Source organism: Myotis daubentonii, chromosome 16 (genome assembly GCF_963259705.1).
Source record: "Myotis daubentonii chromosome 16, mMyoDau2.1, whole genome shotgun sequence".
NCBI lineage: Eukaryota > Metazoa > Chordata > Mammalia > Chiroptera > Vespertilionidae > Myotis > Myotis daubentonii.
The window spans coordinates 9,550,999-9,566,965 of NC_081855.1; positions in this window are offsets into that span (position 1 = coordinate 9,550,999).

Sequence of the window (15,967 nt, forward strand, 5' to 3'; positions counted from 1 at the left end):
AGGCTAAATTAGTACCTCCTTAGAGATCCAAGAGCCATTGTACACAGTGGTCAGAGTGGGACCATCCAGATTACAACTCCTCAGATCCATAAGGGACACACTCAGGGTACAGACTCAGTGAGCACCAAAGCCCCACTGAAGCAAGTCTTGCCCTATAAGGGTGTCTTCAACACAGAAGTTCTCCCACTGCAGACACAGCTGATTCTCACAGCCAATTGGCCTGGAGGTCAATTCCTCCCAGTGATACCTACAACAACCAAGGCTTAACTCCAACAAGACTGTGTACAAAGCCCACAAAGGGGTGCACCCAGAGTGTCCACCTCCGGTAATTGGGGAGGCTGAGCCACTGGGCCCTATAGGACAGCTAGCACAGAAAGAACACTCTATCAACACAGGAGAGCATAAAAATGCGGAGACAAAGAAACAGGTCACAAATGACAGAAATGGAGGAAAGCAAATTACTGGATATAGAGCTCAAAACCCAACTTATATGGTTTTTCAAGAATTTTCTAAAAACTTCCAATAAATTTAGTAAGACCCACAATAAGTCTAGTGAGACCACCGATAAACTTAGTGAGACCCTCAAGAAATCTAGTGAAACCCGCGAGGTTATGAAAAAGGACCACCTAGAAATTAAACATACACTGACTGAAATAAAGAACATTATACAGAGTTCTAACAGCAGACTAGAGGATAGCAAGAATCAAGTCACAGATTTGAAATACGAAGAAGCAAAAAACACCCAACCGGAAAAGCAAAAAGAAAAAAGAATCCAAAAATATGAAGATAGTGTAAGGAGCCTCTAGGACAACTTCAAGCGTACCAACATACGAATTACAGGGGTGCCAGAAGAAGAGAGAGCAAGATATTGAAAATCTATTTGAAGAAATAATGACAGGAAACTTCCCCTACCTGGTGAAAGAAATAGACTTATAATTCCAGGAAGCACAGAGAACCCCAAACAAAAGGAATCCAAAGAGGACCACACCAAGACACATCATCATTAAAATGCCAAGAGCAAAAGACAAAGAGAGAATCATAAAGCAGCAAGAGAAAAAAAGTCAGTTACCTACAAGGGAGTACCCATACAACTCTCAGCTGATTCCTCAACAGAAACTTTGCAGGCCAGAAGGGAGTGGCAAGAAATATTCAAAGTGATGGATAGCAAGAACCTACAACCAAGATTATTTTACCCATCAAAGCTATCATTCAAAATTGAAGGTCAGATAAAGAGCTTCACAGATAAGAAAAAGTCAAAGAAGTTCATCACCACCAAACCAGTATTATATGAAGTGCTGAAAGGTATCCTTTCAGAAGAAGAAGAAGAAGAAGAAGAAGAAGAAGAAGAAGAAGAAGAAGAAGAAGAAGAAGAAGAAGAAGAAGAAGAAGAAGAAGAAAAAGAAGAAGAAGGTAAAGATACAAATTATGGACAACAAATACACATCAACAAGTGAATCTAAAAATCAAGTGAACAAATACTGATGAACAGAATAAGCTGGTGAATATAATAGAATCAGGGGCATAGAGAGGGAGTGGACTGACTATTCTGAGGGGGTAAGGGGTGTGGGGGATGCGGGAAGAGAATGGACAAAAATTGTACATCTATGGATGAGGGCAGTGGAGGGGGGCATGGGGTAAGGGCAGAGGGTGGAGTGGGTACCGGGTGGAGGGGAGTTATGGGGGGAAAAAAGAGGAACCACTGTAATAATCTGAACAATAAATATTTATTAAAAAAATAGGCAGGCTCAGTTAAGATAAAGATTGACTTTTTCAGGGAAGATGACAGCCTAGGACACCAGTACCCACCATAAGCTGCTTTTATTTAAAACAAACAAACAAACAAACAAACAAACAAACAACACTATAAGTTCAGACAAACCTTTTCATTTACGTTAGGTCTCTGAGTTTGCCACGCCGCCAGTTTAGCATGTGGTCCCTGGAATCTTACCTGTCCCATCTCTTGCCACCAATCACTGAGTGCTTGGGGTTTAGTCTGAGCTGGAGTGCCCAACCCACCTGGCAGTTTATGAACTGCCTCTGGTGGCATGTAACCCTCTCCCAACACAGGATAGAAATCAGACCACCATTTCGGTGCCTGCGGGCAGGAAAGCATGCCCGCCGCACTCAACACACAGGTGCCCATGAACTTGTTCTCCACCTGGGAAGTGGAATGCTCCAGCCCCACCTGCGTACCCAGGCTGTGTAGCCTCACCTTAACCAAGCTGCTCATCTACAAGAAGCTGGAGAAGGAGCTCAGGGCTGTGGTGATCACTATAAAAATGCAGGGCCCCTAAAACAACTTGAGGTCTGAGGAGATTCTGCTGCCCCCTAGTGGTCAAGTGAAGACCGACCTGGTGCTGACCATCTCCCTACAGTACCCTCACTCTCTCAAGAGAAAAGGCAACAACTTACAGATCATGCTGCAGCAGAAGCAGCACCTTAACAACCAGACCATTCTGGGTTACCGGACACTCGCCACGGGCACCATCGACATGGCAGCGGTGATGTAGCGATCCCTTGAGGGTGGCCAGATGCTGAGACTCCATAGCACCAACATGGAGGAATCTGCCCACATGGCTGAGGTCAGCATCTCCTCCCTGTCCAGCCAGCCCATAGACCCCAAGGACAGCACCCAGAAGGCTGGCCCCAAGTCCAAGTCCCTGGTTCATTACTCAGAGGTGAAGTACGAAATATTCTCAGATCAGTAGGGTAGCTATCATCCCGGGCATGGGCAGGACCAAGAGGCGGAGGACTTCCACTTTGAGGAGCCCAAAAAGCAGCGCCAAAGTGTAGTAAGATCGCCACTCATGACCAGGCAACAAGATGCCAACAAGAAAGTTGGGGCGTAGCTGCTCAGGGTGCAAGAGTGGGAGGAGGTCCTGGATTCAGAGCAGGAGTCTTCGGAGCATGTGCCTGAGGTGGAGGAGGACCTAGATCTGCTGTATGACTCACTAGAGAACCGTGACAGTGGCCCATGAGAGTGTCCTCAGGACCCCGAAGCCCTGGCTCAGGCCATACTTGGAAGGCCTGTCCCAGCCCAGCTAGAGCATCCACAGTGCCCAGCTCTCAGATGGAGTGCTAGAGAATCCACAGTGCCAGCACCAGGAGGAGCCTCCAGGTCCAACCCATGTGACAGAGAAGATGAGCTCAAAGCCACCAGTGGGCGCATCACCAAGACCGAGTCTCTCCTCATCGCTTCCACCAGATCCCAGGGGGAGCACGTTGGCCGCTGGGCCTGGAGCACATCCCTGAAGGAGCAGCAGGTGGCAGAGCCAGAAACAAGCGGGACAACAGCCTGGACAACAAGCACTGCTCCCACCCCCTGAGCCAGCTGCATATACCCAGGGAGACGGTATATGACCAGCTGAAACACTTCCTCATCTCTGACAGCCAGCTGCCCCACAACATCCTCCTCCCCAACGCCCCTGACTGGCAGGGGCAGTTCCCGTCTGAGTCCAGCAGCAACACATGCTGCCCGGGGTGTGCACCTTCTCCAAGGCTGAGGTCCAGGCAGCCTTCAGCACCATCATCTCCTGGAAACAAAGATGCCATCTCTATAATTCCCAGCCCCCCAGCCTGTGATGATCGTGGTGTCAGGGGCACAGCAGTACTTAAGCACCGTGTTATGGGTTTTCCTGAAGCTGCTGCCCTACAACGTATGCCTCTCACCACCTGGCTGGGCTACATGCACTTCCTGGTCATCCAGTTGCGTTCCTACCTTGTGGCCAGGTGCCTGGGCTCCGTGCATTACCGCTACAACAGCTTCATCCAGAACCTGCCCAGGCGGGACCTGTTCTACAAGGAGGCCCAGAGGGCAGTGCAGGACATGCTGCCCATGGTGTTGAGAACCACACAGAGCGTCACAGGAGCCAATTTGTCCACCAACTGCCCATCATGGAGGCCACACTCAGCTACAAACAGAAGAGGCCCAAGAGGAGTCCTTGAACATCATTCCCTTTGTGGGGGTTGTGGAGCTTGGTATTGTGAGACCGTTCTGGGTCGCCTCAGGACACTCAGATTATGCGGCCCGCTTGGGCTCTAGAGTGCTGTTGTCCACCCTCCATCAAGGTCTGCGGCAAACAAGGAGGCATCACACATCCTTCTCTCCTCCCCGTCAGTGAGAGGAGATGAGTCTTCCCTGAGCCAGGGTGTTGGAGCTGAGCTGATGAGGCTGCGGGTGGATTCCTGGATGGCAGCCCAGCCCACAGACAGAAAAGGAGACTCTGAGAACAAAGCCCAGGCTACCAACAACAACACCCTCAAGTTCCCCTCCAGTTTCTCCAGGTGAGCAGGCTGCCCAGCAGTGGTGAGGCTGTAGCCACGCCCTCCAGGTCATGGACAAGGAGAACAAGAAGGTGATGTGTTTTCCCAAGAAAACCAAGGACAAGGAACTGGAGAACCAGAGCCAGTGCCTGGAGGGCATCAGCCGCCTGTTCAGCAGGGCCAAGCACCAGCAGGACAACTGTGGGTCCTTGTTGACGCTGTGGAGTGGAACAGCGTGGAGCTCCCAAGTCCAGCACTTCCCCGCCTGCATAGTTGGAAGCTCCAACCCCACCTTTGATCCTGCCCGTCCCCTACCCTTCCCTCTGCCCTGGCCAAGCCCGGGAAGGATGAGCTGCTTTTCTGTTCACATTTCGGTTTAGCACCGAGACAGACTTGAGACACAAAGTGTAACCCTTTCAGTGTGAATAAGCTCATAACCTGGAAACTAACATGGTGGTGCCCACAGGGAGCCCCCAACTGCTCTGCTTATTACCTAGAATGCTCTGGCAAGTGGGAGGTCAACAGTGTTGAGCTGGGAAATCATTGAAAGGTGATGGTCTTCAGGACCCAAAAACTGTCATTGAGAAAGCTTCTCAGTGTCAACACCTGCCCCTCCTGGAAGCCTGGACTCCGCTTCCCCGGGGAGTGAGTCAGCTTCACTTTCTGCCTGACTCAGCGCTGGCCTCCCATGGGGACACCTGACTGAAAACAGAGGCTGGTCAGCCAGCCTTGGGCCCCACTGCCAACCATCCCAGTGGCCCCAGCACTACCCTCTCATCCTGTCCAATAAACTCCATCCTCATGAGGCAGAACAGAAGAGAAAAACCAAGGACCAATGTGGTACTGACCACCTGGGCACACTGACTGGACAAACTGGGCAAATAACTGATGCCCACCTTCCTGGGCAGGGACCCCACTTTTGTCCCCACTTTCTTTGTTGAAATAGAGCATTTGCTACAACAGGAGTTGGATCCACCATGTATCAGGTGAGCTCCTGCCCCTGCACAGCACAGTGGTCATTTGGCCACTTGTTTGCTGTGAATCTTCAGGTCACTGCATGTCTCTAAGTGATTGTTCCCCAGAATGTGAGGCCCTATAGGGTTATTGTAGGGTCTCAGTGGGGTGCCTCTGGGTGCCTGGACAGTGAAGAGGTCTGCTGGAGGGGCTGTGTTTTAGCCAATTGGACATTTTTTTCATTCTGTTGACAAAGTCTCTGCCAAATTTGTGATTCTCCTCAGGGCTCAGGGCTAAGCACTTTTCTCATTAGATAAAGAGATTGGAGATCCATGATGAGTCCCAGTCCTGGGTGAAGCCAGATCAGAAACCCCAGAGTTGAGCGGTGGAGTTCAGACTCATCCAGCTGTCTGAGATGGGCATGGTTTGGGTTCATTCATTCAGCAAATATACGAGAAGCCCTGCCAGGTACAGACACGTCTCTAGGCACTGACGATGATCCAGTGCACAGAACAGAACCCAAGCCTGCACTCCAGAGCTTCCTTCTAGTCGAGAGTGATTCAGTCACACTAGGCTGCACAGGCTCCTAGTGTCCATAGGACAGCCGATATGACGTCCTCCTGGCCTCCTCTACCTATGGCTGCATCTTCCCATGTTGTGAAGAGGACAGTGGACCTCTGTTCCAGCAGAAAAGGTGATTTGGCTTTGGATCAGAGCCATGAAGGGAGTATGGGACCTGAATTCTTTGTGCCGGCAGAACCCTGGATCCCACGCATGGTGGGATTTCTGCAAGAGGGCAGCGGTCTGAGGGCTTCTCCTAGGAAATAGAGCAGGACTCAGGGAGCTGTGCATGTAGATATGGGTGGAGGGGGTGAGTGGGGAGGTCAGTGGACAGAGTGATCCCCTCAGAAAATTCACACCCTTCTGCTTCTAATCCCAACCCAGTCTGCACCCCTACCCAGGGACCATGCTCACTAATCTGGTAGAACCTCCTCAGTGGCAGCTTGGCTGTTGCTCTCTACCCATGGGAGTTACCTGTCAGTTAGAGGAGAAGAACCCCACAGGGCCGCTAGTGAATTAGGCAGTACGTAGGAGCAGGAGCCAAAGTTTGAGGTCTTAGGAGGTCTCTAGACACCAGAGGTGCAGACGGATTTTCTTCGTTCACTCATTGGTCAGCCATACCTGGAGCACCTACTGTGTGCCAATGAGTGACAGGAACTTAATAGACACCAGCCCTCCCTGTCCTCATGGAGTTGACATTCGGATGGGAGGGCATTGGGAGGGTACAAGGACACTGAGAGAGCATGTCTGGTTCCCCTGAAGAAGAGGACAGGCAGTTCCCTCATTGATGCAGAGCTCTCAGTTCGGAGGGCTTTCTGCCAGCCCCTCCTGGGTGACCATGCACATTTCTTCCAGGACTGCCAGGTTGAATGTGGGCAAGGGATAGGTCTGGCTCCTGGATGGGCAGGAGCAGCAGGCACAGGACCCCAGGCTCTCTGAGTGGTGCTCTGGGAGGGCCATTGGGAAAAAAGGCCTGGCGTCAGAACCTGCTGTCTGTCTATCTCTCTCCCCAAGGACATCTCCTGCATCTTGGGCATCTGGCTGGACCAGTACCCTGAAGATTTTTATTAGCCGCCAGAATGTCCCAGCCTGATCATGCTTTTAGCCTCCATAGAGGTCACCTTTCCAGTCCCAGACGTGCCAACCCAGGCCAAGTATCTCCACTCACAACTGGAGCACCTGAGCCCACTGAGGCGGAGTCACAGGAGGAGGAGGAGTGGGTGGTGTGTGTGAGGGGGAGGATACGTGGCTGCACCACTCAGAGAAGAACTCCCAGAGGCTGGGCTTAGGCAGGAGCACAGAGCCGCTCAGGTCAGTGCCCCATGGCCTGCAGTCTGGAGGATGTCCTGGGGTGGGGGCTTGAACTGAGACTTCAGTGATGGAGATGGGAGGTTTCTTCCTTGGAAGGCACACAGAAGGCAGTCATGGTGGTAACATGTTCTCTTCATGGATCTACAGAAGCAGCTCCAGAGCAAGATGAAGAAATATCTAAGGAGGAAATGCCAACTCTGGTGCCCTCTCCTGAGCCAGAGCAGACTCCAGGCACAGCTGTCACTGAACTTCCAGATGTGGACCCACCTGCAGCTTGTGAGCCAGTTGCCTCAGCTCCTGGGAGGCCTGTGGTCCCAGGTCCTGGGAGGCAGCCTGTATCAGCTGCCTCAGCAGAGAGGACTTCCCCTCCCAATAATAGCTATTAAAAAACTTTTTGTGTTTATCTTGCACATACTTAGAAGGTTAGGGTATTTTTCTTACACTATCGAGTAAAATAAAATGTGTTTGAAATAAAACTTAGTAATATTATATTAAAAATAAATTTATATTTTATAAATTTTAACTTTATGATCCTTCAAAATGTAAATTCCAACATCGAGTATATTCATAATTTTTCACAACTGTTCCATAACATCACAAACACTCTCCAGTTCCACAACATTTTCAGAACCCACATCCGAGGTATGTGTCCTGACCGGGAATCAAACCTGCATCCTTTTGGTGTATGGGATGCTCTCCAACCAATTGATGAGGCACCCTGTCCAGGGTGAGAAAGAGCAATATTTTCATTTGAATTTTTCATTCTGGTTTAAACTGCAGTTGAGTATCTTTCACATGCTTTTGGCCTATCCCTTCTTTTGGAATTTCAGTTTGAGACCTTTTGCCCTCTTTTCCATTGGATTGTTAGCAAATCTGAATTGTCGTGGATATCACCTTTTTGCCATGTAACTTGCAAATGGTTTCTCTACCTTGCCATTTGTCTCCATTTGATATGTGTTTTGCCAAATAGGCGCATTGCATTTTGATGTGGTCGAATCTGTCTTCTCTTCTCATGCTCTTTGATCTTGTCTCTCACTTTGAGTAAAAAACATGTTTTCCGTCTTATCGGGAAGACAGGCTAGGTTGTATTGTTCTCACAGAGCCCAAAATCTCTGCGGTTTGCAGGAGCAAAGGTTAATTTCATAGTCATAGTTAATTTCAGATGGATTTAACAAGAGCTCCTGTTTTTCAGATCGTTCATCTTTTTTTTTCTTGTAAGGATGGAAGTAAAGACTTCCAAGGTCTTATATGTCACAGTGGAAACTAGAAGTCAAATACTTATTTGACAATGGCCTGTGGTGGACATGACTTCCATTTTCCCCTTTCTAACAGCTGCCAATTTCCACATCCAGCTGTTTCTGGGGGGTGTTATTCAGGGCCCCAGAGTGGAGGTATCAGCACATCTAACTGGCTAGACCACAGTGATGATGGTTGTATGTGGACATGTGACTTCAATGAGTTTAATAAGATTATTTATACTAGTGACCAGAAGAAAATTCTGGATGTTTTCAATGAAATTAGAGCAGCCTGTGAGTGAGAGAAATAGACAGAAGTGGGAACCAGTGGACTGAAAGTTCTTGGGTTTGATTCCATTCAAGGTACATACCTCAGTTGCAGGCTAGATCTTGGCCCTGGTCTGGGCAAGGGAACCTTGTCCTTGGGTGAGGATTGACAAAAAAAAAGTTTTAGTGCTAAGAATGACTCTGCCACTTGTATTAAAACCTCAGGTATGTTAGCTGAGTTCTTTAAGTCTTGTTCTTTACACGTGAAAAATGAGTTGCAAGGATAAAATTGAATAATAAAGTGCTTAACACAAAGAGTTGGCATATGGTGGGCACTTAAAATATATTGCCCATTACTATTATAAATACACTAGAGGCCCTGTGCACGAAAGTTTGTGCACTGGAAGTGGGGGGGGGGTCCCTCAGCCCAACCTCCCCCGTATCACATACTGCGAGCTCTCAGGCATATCCTACTGATGGCTTAGGCCTGCTCCCTGTTCCCCTTGGGCAGCGGGCCTCAGCCACAGTCTGGCCTTTCTTTGTGGGAGGCGACCGGGCTCATCAGGGGAAGGCACCAGCCCCATCACCCCGCTGTTGCAGCCATTGCCAGTTACCACAGCCACCAAGGTGTTTTCATCAACACGGACTCCAGTCCCTTCACCATGAAAAAAAGACAACTTTCTTTAGGCATTTTCAAGATGTGTCTTTCATAGGATATGACATTTCTTTCTTTGTTCCTTTTTTTATCCTCACCTGAGGATATGTTTCCATTGAATTTTAGAGAATGTGGAAGAGAAAGCGAAAGACAGAGGGAAACATCAAAGTGAGAGGAACACTTTGATTGTTTGCTTCCTGTATGAGCCGTGACCTGGGCCCAGGCCAGGGAGGAGTCAGCAACCTAGGTACATGCCCTTAGTCAGAATTGAACCCAGACCCTGTGGTGGGCAGGCCGAGGCATTATCCACTGAGCAAAACCAGCTAGGGCAGGATATGACATTTCTTAGCCCTCCAGTAGCAGACCTTTCTTTTTTTCTCCAGGAGTGTGGTAAAAAAACCTTAGATCACCTTATTCGATTCTCATTACGCAAGTTATTAAGAATATTACCAGTAGCATACAGGGAGCTTAGCCAATGAGCAGTCAGAAAAGGTGTTTCCTCTGTAGTTACACCAATTGCTGGCTCCGCCCCTGCCCAGGCCTAATGCCTGTGGCCAAGTCATTAGGCCTGGGCAGGGGACCTCCAGCTCCTCGCCATGGCTGGCTCTGCCCATGCTCCCCACCATCAGTGGCTCCACCCCAGCCCAGGACTAACACCTGTGGCAGAGGCATTAGGCCTGGGCAGGGGACTCCCAGCACCGTGCCTATGTATGCAAATTAACCGCCATCTTTGTTTGGTTAATTTGCATACTCATCCGATTGGCTGGTGGGCATAGCAAAGGTATGACCAATTTGCATGTTTGTCTATTATTAGGTTAGATATGTATGTAAACAATCATCTAGGTGAAATACCATGTGTAACATCCACAAAATAATCTAAAGCAGTAAGATGTTAACAGGAATTGCCCAGGGCCTTCCAATGCTCTATTTCTCCATTTAATCATAAATGCATGGACTTACTCATTTCTGGATAGAAAGATAAAATATTGCAAAGGCACATACTCTCCTGAATTAATCTAAAATTTACATATATATGTAATATGCAGATTAGGCTAGGAAGCTTTAATGCAGTGGTTCTCAACCTGTGGGTTGCGACCCCTTTGGGGGTTGAACAACCCATTCACAGGGGTCGCCTAAGACCATTGGAAAACACATATATAATTACATATTGTTTTTGTGATTAATCACTATGCTTTAATTATGTTCAATTTGTAACAATGAAAATACATCCTGCATATCAGATATTTACATTATGATTCATAACAGTAGCTAAATTACAGTTATGAAGTAGCAACAAAAATAATTTTATGGTTGGGGGTCACCACAACATGAGGAACTGTATTAAAGGGTTGCAGCATTAGGAATGTTTAGAACCACTGCTTTAAAGTGTCACGACCAGACAGGAGGAGGTTGCCTGTGCAGGTGAGGCCAGGGACAGAGATGGAGACAGACACAGGGGGCCTGCCTGAGCCAGAGCGGACACAGGCAGGGGAGCAGTGGGTGCCTGGGGCAGAAGTCAGGTGTGGGTCCCGCTGCCTGCAGCGCAGGTCAGGTCCAACTCCTGTGGCAGCCCTCGGGGTGCCTCCTCCCGCAATTTCAATAGCGTGCTGGGCCTCTAGTTTAAAGTAAAAATTATAATAGGATTTTGGGGAAACAAATACTCTTCTAAATTTTATCTACAAATAAATATGCAAACAAATCAGGAAACAGTTGAAAAGAATATAGGAAGGGGACTTGCTCTGTCAATTAGGAAGGACTCTCAAGCAGTGCGGCCCTGGTGTTGGAGTGAGCAGGTATTGGGAGCTGGGCAGCGACATTAGGAACAGGGCGCAGCACACATGAGACTCAGTGGATTATTGTGGGGGCCCTTTGGCAGCAAATAGCACTGGGCAGCTGCTCAATTATTGAGGGGAAAACTTTAGATCAATATTTCAGATCTTACCCAAGACATTTTAATGTATTTATGATTAATATATTTTACTGTGTCTTTTCCTTCTGAAAATCGAATGAAGGTGGAATCAAAATTTTAAAAATAAAAAATGAGATTATATACATAAACTCTATTTAATTCCATGATATAGAGAACACTTTCCACATGTTGATGTCTTTTTTGGGTGAGATGTAAAGGAGAAAAAAGGTCAGTCCTATGAAGTCCTGAGCAAAGAGCCTTGCAGACAGAGAGGCGTGTGTGCAAAGGCCTGAGGTGGGAAAGAGCCCACTGGGGTGAAGGAATGACATAGGGGCCAGGGTGGCTGGAGTAAAGAGGAGAGTGTGGGACAGGAAGTTGTGCAGGCCAACGGGGTCCCCGAGCCTACAGAGTCTTGCTCAGGCTGTAAAATTTATTCCAAGTGCAATGAGGACTTTTAGCGGATTTTAAGTGAAAGACATTTAGCAACTATCTTTCTATTTGTATTTGAAAATAGTACTTTAATAAGCAGATTTGGCTGTTGCATTTTTGATCAGATGCTTTTTCAGTGCCTAGTACACCTTATTAACTTTTATAAAGACACGGTTTTTATTTTAGAATATTCATTCCTAGGTTTAATTTCTTTTTTTAAAAAAATATATTTTATTAATTTTTTTGCAGAGAGGAAGGAAGAGGGATAGAGAGTTAGAAACATCGATGAGAGAGAAACATCGATCATCTGCCTCCTGCATACCCCCTACTGGGATGTGCCCGCAACCACATACATGACCTTGACCGGAATCAAACCTATGACCTTTCAGTCCTCAGGCTGACGCTCTATCCACTGATGCAAATCAGTTAGTGCCCTAGGTTTAATTTCTTAACAAACCTATAGCATCTGAGAAACTTATTTATTTATTTTTAATTTATTTTTAATTTAAGTATAGTTGATATACAATCTTATATGGTTATATTGTTTCTGGTGTATGATATAGTGAGTGGACAATTTTATCACCTCACCAATTCATATAACCATCTGTCATCATGCAAACTTATCACAATATTATTGACTATATTTCCCTTCCCCTTTTCACCCACTCCACACCCTCCCTTCTGGTAACCACATCTTTTCTCTCTTTTTTTATAAGTCTGTTTTTGTTTTGTTTTGTTTTTTTGATTCCACATATAAATAAAACTCTATGGTAATTGTCTTTCACTGCCTGACTTAGTTCACTTAGCATAATAGCTTCTAGACCAGTGGTTCTCAACCTTGGCTGCACATTAGAATCACCTGGGAATCTTTTTAAAATCCTGATTTCTAGGCCTCATCCTCCAGAAATCCCGTTTCTTTGTTACTAATGTTGTGGCCCCACCCCATAACAAAGAAACAAAATTTCTAGGGGATGAGGCCCAGAAATCAGGATTTTAAAAGATTCCCAGGTGATTCTAATGCTCAGCCAAGGTTGAGAACCACTGTTCTAGACCCACCCATGTTGTTGCAAATGGTAAGATTTCCTTCTTATTTATGGCCCAGTAAGATTCCTTTGTACATGTGCACTACATCATCTTTATCCATTCATTTGTTGATGGGCACTTAGGTTACTTCCTTATCTTGGCTATTGTAAATAATGCTGCAGTGAACATGGGGGTAGAGCATAGGCGTAGCGCTTTTAAACGCTCTCCTAATATTAAACCATACTTGTGTTCCAGTATAAACTAATGAAGTAGATATGCTCATGTTTAGTCCTCTTAGTCACATTTATTAATAAGTTGGTCCACAGCTGTGTTTTTGTATGTGCTAAACTTCCTTTTTATTATGATATCTGTTGCATTAACTTCCATATTAAATTTGTATCCACATATGTTTATTTTCTACTATTTGGATTTTCTTGAATTTTTGTAATATCATCTTGCCGGAGTCCATTCATTGTCTTCACTAGCTGAGTTTAGACAGAGACCCCCCAAAAGCTAGTAGCCCTTGAAAGTCCTAGTAAAGGTCAGGGCTTGAAAGTCCTAGCAAAGGTCAGGGCTGTGCACCACCCAGTTAATCTAGGAACCACTCAGTTAATTTAGGAATAATAGTTGAAGCATCCCCACCTTAGTTCCCTTAATTCCTTAGATACTTATGTAGATCCTTGTTGATTCTTGTTAATCAGATACACTCGGAAGTCTATTGATGAGCTAATCAGTTACTCTGCCTACACTCAGAAATCTATTGATGAGCTAATCAGTTACTCTGCCTACACTTGGAAATCTATTGATGAGTTAATCAGATACTTTTGTCTATTCCTGGAAATTGTTTGCTGATCTGTGTGTCATTGAAACTTCCTTACCCTAAGGGCTACTCCAGATCAATAAAAGATTGGAGCAGCCTGTGCATGGGTGGAAGTCCCTCTCCTTGAGTTGGACTTGCCCGCCTGGACCTCAAATATTGCAAAATTATCTCGTGTCTTTTTCTCTCATTTGTTGTGCGGCTCCTCTTTCAGGTACCGAACCCTACTCCATGCGGGTCGTGGAAGGAAACACTCGACATCATCTAATCTAATAAAAGAGAAACATGGTAATTGGCGTACGACTGCTACTCTTCCCATTGGCTAATGAGGGAGATATGCAAATTAACTGTCAGCCAAGATGGCGGCTGGCAGCCAGGCAGCTTGAAACTAACATTAGGCTTGCTTGCTTCCGTGATGGAGGATTCCAACATTGCCCGCCTGCCTTGCCAGGCTCTGAGCCTGCAGTTTGAAACATTTTAACAAATATAGAAGCTAAAAAAACCCCCCAGAAACCAGCTTTCAGCGAGCTGGAATCTCAGAGCTGGAGTCAGAGCTGGAGTTATACATTGTTTCGATTAATTACTTTCAGCAGCGGAGGCCTAAGAGCTGGAGCCTCAGAGCTAAAGATGGCCCAGAATTCAAACAAAAAAAAAAGGAAGAAAGGAGTGGTTGGGAGCTTCCGTCATCCGCCAGCCTGAAAGCAGCCCTCAGCCCCTCACGCAGACTGGCCAGGCACCCCAGTGGGGACCCCCACCCTGAAGAGTGTGTGACCAGCTGCAAACAACCCTCAGCCCCTCACCCAGGCTGGCCAGGCACCCCAGTGGGGACCCCAACCCTGAAGGGTGTGTACCAGCTGCAAACAGCCATCATCCCCTCACCCAGGCTGGCCAGGCACCCCAGTGGGGACCCCAACCCTGAAGGGTGTGTGACCAGCTGAAAACAGCCATCATCCCCTCACCCAGGCTGGCCAGGCACCCCAGTGGGGACCCCCACCCTGATCCAGAACACCCTTCAGGGCAAACCAGCCAGCCCCACCCATGCACCAGGCCTCTTTCCTATATAGTAAAAGGGTAATATGCCTCCCGGCACCAGGATCAGCATGACAGGGGGCGGTGCCCAAACCCCCTGATCGCCCTGTGGCTCTGTGTGTGACAGGGGGTGGGGCCACAACCTCCCTATCCGCCCTGCTCTGTTTGTGACAGGGGAAGGCACCCCAACTTCCTGATCAGCCCTGCTCTGTGCCTGATACGAGGGAGCTCCCCAACCTCTGATCACCCTGCGGCTCTGTGTGTGACAGGGTGCGGTGCCCTGCCCCCTGCCCCCCCTACTGGCCCTGCTCTGTGTGTGACGGGGTAGAGCCATAACCTCCCCATCGGCTCTGCCCTGAGTGTGAGAGTGGCGGTGCCCCAACCCCCTGATCTGCCCTGCTCTGTGTGTGACAGGGGGCGGTGCCCCAACTCCCCTATCGGCCCTACTCTCTGAGTGACAGGGGGAAGCTCCTCAACCCCCGGATTGGCCCTGCTCTGTGCGTGACAGGGGGTGGTGCTGCAACCTCCCCATGAACCCTGCCTTGAGTGTGACAGCGGGCAGCGCCCCAATCCCCCAATCGGCCCTACCATGAGCATGACTGGGGGTGGAATCGCATCCTCCCGATCCGCCCTGCTCTGTGCATGACAGGGGGTGGTGCCCCAACTCCCCAATCGTCCCTGCTCTGAGCCCGACCAGGGGCTGCACCTAGGGATTGGGCCTGCCCTCTGCCACCTGGGAGCAGGCCTAAGCCAGCAGGGCGTTATCTCCTGAGGGGTCCCACATTTCGAGAGGGCACAGGCCTGGCTGAGGGGCCCTTCCTTCCCCCCGAGGGCACAAATTTTCGTGCACCGGGCGTCTAGTTAAATATAAATTGTAAAAGAAGTAAAAATCACCCAGGTCTTGTTAACAAAATTCTTCCAATTTTTGTTTTCTTACTAAATTATTTTTATTCACTCAATGTGCTGGTGAGCATACTCTGTAAATATTTTCATCATTTTTAATGGCTGCATGCTATTACATTTTGTGATTGCATCATATATATTTTTAATCAATATTGTGATGATGATATTTAGCTTTCTTTCTGTCTTTCCTATTCAGACAATGGATCAGTAAATGTCTTTGCACATCACTTTTGGACAGATTTCTCGGTACATTCAAAGGGCAGCACACTTCATTGTTATACATATTGCCAGAGTGTCCTCCAGGGAGATAGTTTCAACTTGCATTCCCCAAGTTCATGGAAACTGTCAGGTTCATGCAGCCCTGCCAATCTGATCTGGGAAACAGGTTTAATTCTCACAGCACTCATTACTGGAAATCATGGTGAAGATAAACAAGTTGTTGTTTTTTAAAAATTAATATCTTAAGGAAATAGCAAAAGAAACTTTTTGGAGCTAAATCACAAATATTGAGAAAGGTATCTCTCCAAGACGCAAGGATAAGAATCATAAATGATACAGAAAATTATTGCAGATACATGAGACCCAGAAACTGTTTGCTTTTATGCTAGAAA